Raw genomic sequence first — 9574 nt, forward strand, 5'->3', positions numbered from 1 at the left:
TTTGAGGACAGGCCCCTCAGCATTTTCTAAAATCTTTCCGGGTGTTTCTAATGGACAGTCAGGATCAGAAACCATTCATTGCTCTAGGAGCTTACATTCAGATCCAAATGCAATGACAGGGACCATAGTGTTTTCAGGATACTCTGGCAACAGAATAAAAACGTTGCCTGCGTATGAAGAGAGCCACATTGTATATACATTAATTGAGCTGACATTTATTGAGTGGCTATGATGTGCCAGGCCCCATGCCAGGGGCTGGGAAACAACCATGTGCAGCACTCGTGGCGTTTACATAAGTCTAGTTGGGCTATTAGACATTAAATAATAAACACATATGTAATTACGAATTGTGATGAATGTTCTGGAGGAAAGGACAAGATGCTGTGATACAGAATAATCCAATTTAGGTGGAGTGGGGCAGGAAAGGAAAGCAGAGAGCAAGTCCCATTTAGGTTGAAACCGCAGAATACAATTCAGTGATAGATGTGTTTGAGGAGATGGAGGATAGCATTAGGTTGAACCACATGAAATTGCTGAGATTTAACCATTTATGACCTACAAAATGGCAATTTCATACGGTTCAACCTAATATAAGCATGTAATCTGAGCAGGGACCGGGGAGAGAAGGCATGGGGTGTTCTACTTTCATCGTAGCAGGTACAGATGGCTGCAAGATTAGAGACAATTGCAGCCAAGGAGGAAAACCTGCAACCCCACATTACAAAAGTAGCACTGGAATTTGAGCAGTATATCGAATGTTTATAGCATCCCTTGATTTTAAATACCCATACTTGTTCTCAAATCACTGAATCGATGTTTGGAGAAAAAGCCAAACTTCCGTTATCTCCCCTCCTTCTAAAATAGAAGTGGAGAGGGGCTGTTGTTTAAAGTTTGGTTCCTGGGGGCTGTGCATTTCTGAACAAATCAGCTGCTCCCATCACCAGGTAACCACACAGCGGCACACAACATGGTCCACTTACCATGACTGCATAACAAACCTCCCTGAACTTAGTGGTGCAAAACAACCACCATGTAGTATGCTCATGGATCCCAGGGATCAAGTATTGGAAAGGCCACAGTGGGGATGCTTCTTCTCTGCTCTACCATGTCTGGGGCCTCATCTGGGAAGATTTGGACTACGAGGGGCTGGAATTGCTGGAATTGGAGGATCTATCTCCCACATGGGCTCTTCACTCCCTTGTCTGCTACCTGAGCTGGGATAGGTGGAAGGCTGGCTCAACTGGGACTGTGGGCTGGACTACTGCCCTTGGGCTTCTCACAGTCTGCTAGCTAAGTTCTGAGACGAAGGGTCCCAAGAGGGGACCTTTGAAGAGCGAGCATTTCAAGAAGACCAGATCAAAGCCAACTGGCCTTTTGACCCTGTTTCAGAAGTCACAACGAATCCTTTCTGCCACACTCCATTGATGGAAACAACAACAAGCTTACTCATATCCAAGCAGGGGGAGAGAGGGACAAAAATCCCACCTCTTGATGGGAAGACTGTCAAGGTCACATTGCAGAAGAGCATGGGGGATAGGAGATATTACTGCATCCATCTTTGAAAATGCAATCTGCTGTGAAGTGATTAGAGAGTAAGACCCAGAGAAGCCTTCATGAGGGGCCAGGTAATGGCTTTGCACAGGATAGTTGTGCCTGAACAAAGTGAAGGTGAGGGCGAGCTACCCCTGTTACAAGAAAGAAGTGATTCCAGCAAAAGGAGTTTCCACAAACGACACTTCTATTGTCATAGTGTGCAGAGCAAACAACACTTCTATTGTCATAGTGTCTGGTTCTTCTTGAGAGGATGGAGACACACACATGCAGTTTAGAGAGAGACAGAGGACTTCTGCTGGCAGAGCCAGAATTTTGCAAAGCATGTTAGAGGGAAACAGAGTCTTCCAAAGAAATCAAAGTCTCAGTTTGAAAAGACCTCTTAAAGAGAACTGCAGAAGCAATATCTGAGATTTAGTGACTGGAGGCAAGAAGCAGATGTCAAGATTTAAGACGCCTTAGACTGCAGCCTGGAAGGAAGGAGCCAGGGGGATAAATACCCTGACCTTTCTCAACTCCTGCCCTTTGATCTCCTGCCAGTACCTCCCTTTGGCCAAAGCAAACCAGAAGCCAGAGGGCAGGAAGTCTGGGCCAGGCAGCCCCTGGAGGCCCGCTTTTCCAGGTACAGAGCAGTGTGGAGAGCGGTGGAGGTGGATCCAGAGCACAGGCCCTGAATGAAAGAACACACTCAGAGTCTGTAACCCACACTGTGTGGACACCTGGACCTGGGAGGTCCAATGTGTACGCCTAACCTAACTATTACATTCAAGGTTTGGCCACCAGGATGAGCACAACTGGGATAAGCATTGTCCTTATTTTGTGTTACTGAGGCTGAACTCTGTTCACAGACGGTATTTGTTGGAATGCTCCTGCAGCGTTAGTACACACAGACAGAGTGAGTGTCTCTGTGTCCCACGTTATTTATTATATAAGGCAGGGCAGCGAGGGGGTTGAGAGCCAAGCTCTGGAGTCACACAGCCTGGGTTCAAATCCTTGCTCTGCCACAGATTAGTGTGGTAGGTGAGTTACTTAACTTCTCTGTGCTTTAGTCCCCTCATCCTGAAAGGAGGGATGAAGATCACTCTGCATGGGGTAGTCTAAGGGTAAAATGAAATCGTGTGTATCAAGCACAATGCTTGACATGTAGTTTAAGGATCTGATAAATGCTGTTATTGTTCTCTTGCAACAGAAGCTTTCTGAGGGTCGTTTACATGCGGAGAGCTCCATACTTCTTCAGTGCAGTGTGAAGTTGCTTTAACACCCTTTTCAGTGCTATTTTAATAACATGTCTCTTAGTCATACTTTAACCCTTACCCCCGATACACTGTCAGGCGGGCAAACATGTAGAACATTACAGTCACAATTTAAAATACATATGCCTTTGACTCAGCAATCTAAGAGTAGGATTTTAACTCACAGATATAATCACAGATACGTCTATTGTACCCAAAGAACTATGCACAAGAATATTCTCTATAGTTTATATTTCAAAAGATTATAACACAGTTTAATCTTTTAAAAAACATCTTTAAAAACATTTAAAAAAATCTTTTACTGCTGAAAAACTGTGAGAACAACACAGTTTTTCAGCAGTAGGGACTGGTTAAATTACGGCACACAGAATGAGGCAGATCATTCTGATATGAAACAAACTCCAAGATATTCTACTGAGTGAAAAAAATAATATGCAAAAACAATGCTTACAGTGTACCACCTCTTGAAGTTCAAAAAGGATACGGTGTATATATACGCATGTGTGCGCACGCGCACACACACACACAGGGCGCACGCGCACACACACACACAGGCTGGTATATATGTAGACTAGCTCTGGGAGGACACAGGAAAACTAGTAACTGGGGTTGCTCCTTGTGCAGGGGAAACAAAGGCCTGGGGGGGAGAGGGGCAGAGGAAGGGAGCCTATTCTTTGTCATACATTGTTTTGGACATGTTCAGTTTATAACTAGGTGCATGTATTACTTGGTAAAATTGATTAAAAATCCCAACACAGTAAATACACAGCAAAGGATACTGCTCTATACAGTATACAGCAATGACACGTTTGGGGGCTGAAGGAATAATTATTGAATTATTATTAATTCAATAATGGAATTCAATAATTATTGAATAATTATTGAATTCCATTCAATTATTATTGAATAATTATTGAGCACATTATTGAAAATGTAACACTTAGGTATCACATTTCTAATGATGTACAGCTAGGATTTCTAGGGATGTGGAGGAAACAGGGAGGGACGATCCACATGAAGGGGAACATTACCTCGGTTTCCTCAGCTAGGAGACGTGGCTCCACGGTGAGGGCTCTGACGATGAGCAGGGGTCTCTCTCTGGGTGGCTTGGCCAACTGTCCACATCAAATATCATTCTCACTCCTGCCGTCTGGCAAACTGGATGTGAATTTTAAGAGGCAAAGCATCAAACTCTGACTTCCATTCATTCTTTTCCAAGATGTCAGTTGCTAACATATTTTTAGCAAAATAGGACTATCTTAAGGATGCAGAGAGAGTGAGGAAGCCTGGCAAACGCTGGGAAAGTGAAGGCCTTGCCTGGAGAGCAGGAGAGGTTTCTGAGTGACCTTCAAAAGCATGATTTACCGCCCTGCGCCCAAAACCCTCCCTGCTTCCAAAGGGGAAGGCTGCCCATGCAGAAGCGATGCCTACCCTACACCACACGGGGCTCTGTGAGCTCCACCACCGGGTTGCTGCCGGCGCAATTTAACCTTAGCCTGGGCCCCAGGAGCTGACCAGAAGTGGCAGCCTTCCCGTGAGGCTCAATGGCCTCCAAGACCACACTGCATCCTTAGCAATGGCCCATCTGCAAATGACCAGGGCTCTCGGTGACCCCCCTGAAGAAGTCACAGCCCTGGACCCCCTTCCCCTTCCGCCCACTCTGATGGACTGAGCCAGCACCTCCGTTGCACAGGGCTAGAGGCTGGTCACCTAGTAGACAGTGATTAGACCCTGAATCAGGCAAAATTAAAGCACAGACTTCTAAATTCTGGTGTGCAGAGCTTGGTGGAGTGGAAAGTTCCCTTGACTGAAATCGTGTGGACAAATAAATATATCCCATCTCGGTGCCTACATAATTGTTCACAGGCTTCCCACATAGGCCAGAATTACCACAATAGTACACACGTTTGATGCAGAGAAAATCAAGGAAACAAAGGCCTGAACCAGAGCAGCAGGGCACTAAGTAGCTGATAAAATCCAGCTCCTCTGATTTCTCTGGGGTCTGGCTTCCTCTATTGGATCCTCACCTGGCCCGGGAGTCCTACAGATGACTGCACGCTTCTCTTACCTCTGAATCCCACTTCATACTGGGCATATTTGCCCAGAAGGAATTCATCTGTCCTACATAATTTTTTTTTAAAGAAATATACTTTTCTTTTAATGAGAAGCCTGTAATTTTCACTTGACCCCTGACTGCAGTGGAGGTCCCAACCTAGGTAGCCTTTCCCCTGGAATCTGGAGTGTGAATAAGTCCTAATTTGCCCTCACTTCCTCTGGGCCAGGCCCCTACTAGATGGTTAACAGCATCATCTCACCTAACCTTCACAACATTTTCTGAGCTGTGTTTTATTTTTAGCCCCATTTTACAGAGAGGAGACAGGTTCAAAGAAGAAAAGCAAGTCACCTATAGTCACCTGGGCAGTGTGACTATCACTCAATACACCTCATGCTCTTTAGTAGTTTAACAAACAACAAAAACTCAAAAGTTAAAAATCCGAGATTCCATTTCTTGACTCCCAAAGTCCTGCTTTTGAATTCAATGACATGGCCCTGAAGTCCAGGCCACGCAGGGTGGAGATCAAAACCCGGCGGCTGCGCGGTACCCAGGTGCATGCAGGGAGAGGGCACCGCTGCCCGCCGCTGTCCCAGGGGTGGCACCTTTTCCTCTGCCAGGCCAGATGCGTTCCCAGGTGTCTGCCCCAGTGAGAAGCGGCTGCTTCCAGGCAGGTGGGGACTGTGTGTAGGCAATGGCAGAGTTTGACTAGGCAGGCTCCTGGGAGTGGGGTCTGCCCTGGCAGCCGTCATTGGGCATTCCCTGGGGCTCAGGACGCCCAGCTGCGGGTGCGCGTGGGGCGTCTCCTCAGGGGCGGTCCTGCGCGGGTCTCCATTCAGGCTTCCTTGCACCTTCTCCCAGCGGGGAGACCGCCTGTTTTCATCAACCTCTAATGAGGTCCCTACCTGATTTAACAAGAGCCAGCGCTGTCTCAGCTATTCCTGGAGTCTTTACAAATCTTTACTTTGAAATCCCTGGAGAGAAAGAAAGGTGCCCTAAACCTTTCTGCCCTACCTTTAAAGGGGTTCCCATCCCATATCCTCTCCACTCCCCCACTTCCCTAAACCAAAGGAAAAGCATTCTTTGCAATCCCTCTAATTAACAGTTTGTTTCTATTTTTCAATATTTGGTGGCCGATTTAGTTTAAGGTCCTTAGGGAATTTAAACTACATAGATTAAATAAAAGCAGCTGAAAAATGGAGAATGTTTCAGCAGAGTTTCTTTTCTCTTTTTAATTGGTAGCAGCACAATCTGTGACAAGGTGAGTCTAATTCCATTCTGCTGAAAGAAGAAAGTTTTATTTTATTATCCTTCCAAGAATATCTAGCAAATTGGCAGTGTTGGTGGGTTTTTTTCCCCCCTAATATAATGAAAGGGAGAAAAGCCCCAATTTCTTTCCATTTCTGAGGAATCATCAAGTGTGGGAGTCAAATGAGGACATGGATACGTCCCTTGCATCAAGACTCTGCCTTACTCCAGAGCCCTGACCCTGGCACCCATTTTCTCCAGTCCAGCACAGGCTGGCTGCCCCATCCCCAGCCATGAAGGCCAGCCTGCTCCCGCTCCACTCGGCAGCACCAAGTGCCTTCTCCCCTGCAGCCACTCTGAGACATCTCCCCACTGGGGACAGGCAGGCCTCTGCTTCACATCAGCTGTTTCCTTGACCTCTGGACCAGTCAATTACCTGCTTTCAAGCCTCACCTCCTCCATGAAGCTTCCCCAGACTAACACAAACTCATCAGACTACTCCCTTTCTGTGAATTCCACACAATCCTGCACTGTTGGGCATAATTCTCTAGCATGGACAGCAAGCTTCAAGCTTTCACAGACACTGTTAAAAACTATTATTTATATATTCTCAGTACTCTTATACTGGTCAATTAAAAAGCAACTAGATACAGCCTTAATGAAAGGCAGCTTAGTAATATGAATCAAAAAACTTAATATTTCATCGGCCCTTTGACCCCAATTATACCTCTAGGAATATATCCTCAGGAAAAAACATGTATGAAGGAATGCTCATTAGAAATATTTATTCCTTCTAAAATTTGGAAATAATCCAAGTGTCCAACAATAGGAAAATGGTTAAATAAATTATAGAGCAGCTATACAATGGACTATTCTACAGCCATTAAAAATATTATATAATAATACTTAATGACAGGAAAAGTTATTCAGGTTATATTTTTAAGTGGAAAAACAGGCTTTAAATTAATGGCAAATTTTACTTTTAATCATCTAGCTGTAGCTCAGAAGAGCTAAAAAGGGAAATAGACAAGTCATAAAATTACAAGGCTCCCTTTATTCTCCCTTCTTCACATGTTAGATGAAGAAAAAATTAAATATAGACAAGCAAGGAAAAAATTAACCAGGTTGTTTCTATCCACATATAACCACAATTAACATTTTGATGGACCGTCCTATCTTTTTTCTATGTGTGCGTGCATGTATGCATGGGGGTGATTGCACGTATCACGTTATACACTCTTTTACTATTATTAGAGTCATTGAGACTATAATATACATCTTTGATATTAAAAAGTCTAATGTTATTTTGTATTTTTACTCTCTTCTGATGATACAAGAAGCTTAGGTCACTACTTTACCTCTCTTCCACTTCTGATCTCATGTGATATTGTTGACATGTATTTTAATTCTATATGTATTATAAATTCCACAAAGCATCTTCATAATCAATATTTATTTATGTTCCCTACATACTTACACTTCCCATTACTCTTTATTCCTTTCTACACCTCTTATTTCCATATGTGATCATTTTCCTTATGAGTAAAGAACACTCTTTAGTATTTCCTTTAGTACATGTGACAAACTCATCCATTTTGGGCTGAAAAATCACCTTCATTCTTGAAGGATATTTTCACTGAGTATAGGATTCTAAACTGGCAGTGATTTTCTGTCAGTTCTTTGAAGATGTTTTGAACAATTTTACTCTGATTTGCCTAGGTCTGGTTTTTCTTGTATTAGTCCTGCTTGGAGTTTGTAGTGATTCTTGAATCTGTGGCTTGATGTATTTCATCAATTTTTTCAAATCCCAGAAACTATCACTGCAATTGCTTCTGCTCAATTTCTCTCCTCCACTTTTGGGATTCCACTTACACATTATGTTAGACCTTCTCACAGATTCTTCATATCCCTTATTCCTTCTTCTGTTTTTTCCTCATCCTTCAAAATATCATTCCAAATATTTTTTAGTGACCTTTCAGTTCATTAATTTTCTATACAGCTATGTCTAATTTTCTATTAAACCCATCCAATGAGTTCTTCAGTTCAGTTCTACAGTTTCCATTTCATTTTTCTCTGCCCAAAATCTCAATTTTATCTTTTATATCTTTGAACATATCAAGCATGATTATTTTAAAATCTTCATTAATACCTCCATTGTCTGGATAATACCATTGTTTCTGTGGGTCTGTTGTTTCTCTGGATTTTTATATGTGTGTTTTCTTTCCTTGTGTGTCTGGTTATTTTTGACTGAGAGTCTGAAATTGGATAGGAAAAACAGTAGAAAGAATTTGAAGTCTAGGGTGATGTTATCATTCCTTCAGAAAGGATTTATGTTTGCTTCTGGATGATAACTAGGGACATAGCAATCCAAATTCAGATATGAGAGGATTTGAAACCGGGGTTCAGACTCTTTGAGAGTTAGTTTACTTCTGGTCACCTTTACTTCCAAAATATAGATATTTAGGGGTATCACCCAAATTATGGGATGCTTACTAGGCTCCCTCACCTTGGGCAGACTTAGACTCCAATTTCTGTCTCCCCATGTCCTGCAAGGCTACCAGAGCCCTGCTTAGCTTCTCAACCTCCCCACCACCTCTTCTGTAATTGGCAGATGTGACCCTACATGCTACTGGGTTTCCATTGCTCTGGGTGTCTATCTTCTCCCAAATCTTAACCTGGTAATTCTTTTCTGCCTTATTCACTCTCTAATGCCTTCAAGTGGATTTTTTTTAAAAAATGAATTGGCCCAGCTTTTCTAATTGTTCTCAACAAATAAGTTGATCCAAGTGTCCTTATCTGCCACTACTGAAAGTAAAAGTCTGTCACCTATTATGAAATTCAGTTTTTAAAGGGCTCCTATAAATATGTTTAACCCTTGTTATTGGGTAATTGGCCACTGTCTGTTTCTTGTCATTATTATTGAGTTAGTTGTTCTTTGTTCCTTTGAATATCAAAAGAATTGCCAACAAAAACTGTAGAAAATCACTTCTGCCTGGGGTAAAGTTGGGGTAGATAGCCATTCAAGGATCCTTTCTTTGTGGTTTATCTACTTTCCCCCACTTTACTGGTCAGAGACTGATCCATGATGTTGCCTATTTCCTAGCAAACCAAGGCCCAAGTGAGACTAAATCCTGATGTCTGAGTACATACCACACTGCCTTTTCCTCCCTGAGGTCTAATTCTGGCCGAGAGGTGGAAGCCTGTAGTGAGTCAGTTCTACTGCCTCAACTCTATTGCATGGGGCTGTGGAGAAGAAGGAAAATTACAGTCTGCAATTCCACACACCAAATACCTGGGAAACCAAGCTGATGCATCCACAAGATAACATTTTAATTTGCCTTTTGCCCCTCTCACTTGAATTGGTGAGATCTGCAGCTACTGGCCCCTTTTCTGAGTGACTCACACACTTCTGTGGCTAGTGCTGAGTTTTGCAGCTACCAGAAAGAGAATCTAATGTTTCTTTTTCAAA

The sequence above is a fragment of the Tursiops truncatus genome, chromosome 9, assembly GCF_011762595.2.
Source record: "Tursiops truncatus isolate mTurTru1 chromosome 9, mTurTru1.mat.Y, whole genome shotgun sequence".
In the NCBI taxonomy this organism is placed as follows: Eukaryota; Metazoa; Chordata; class Mammalia; order Artiodactyla; family Delphinidae; genus Tursiops; species Tursiops truncatus.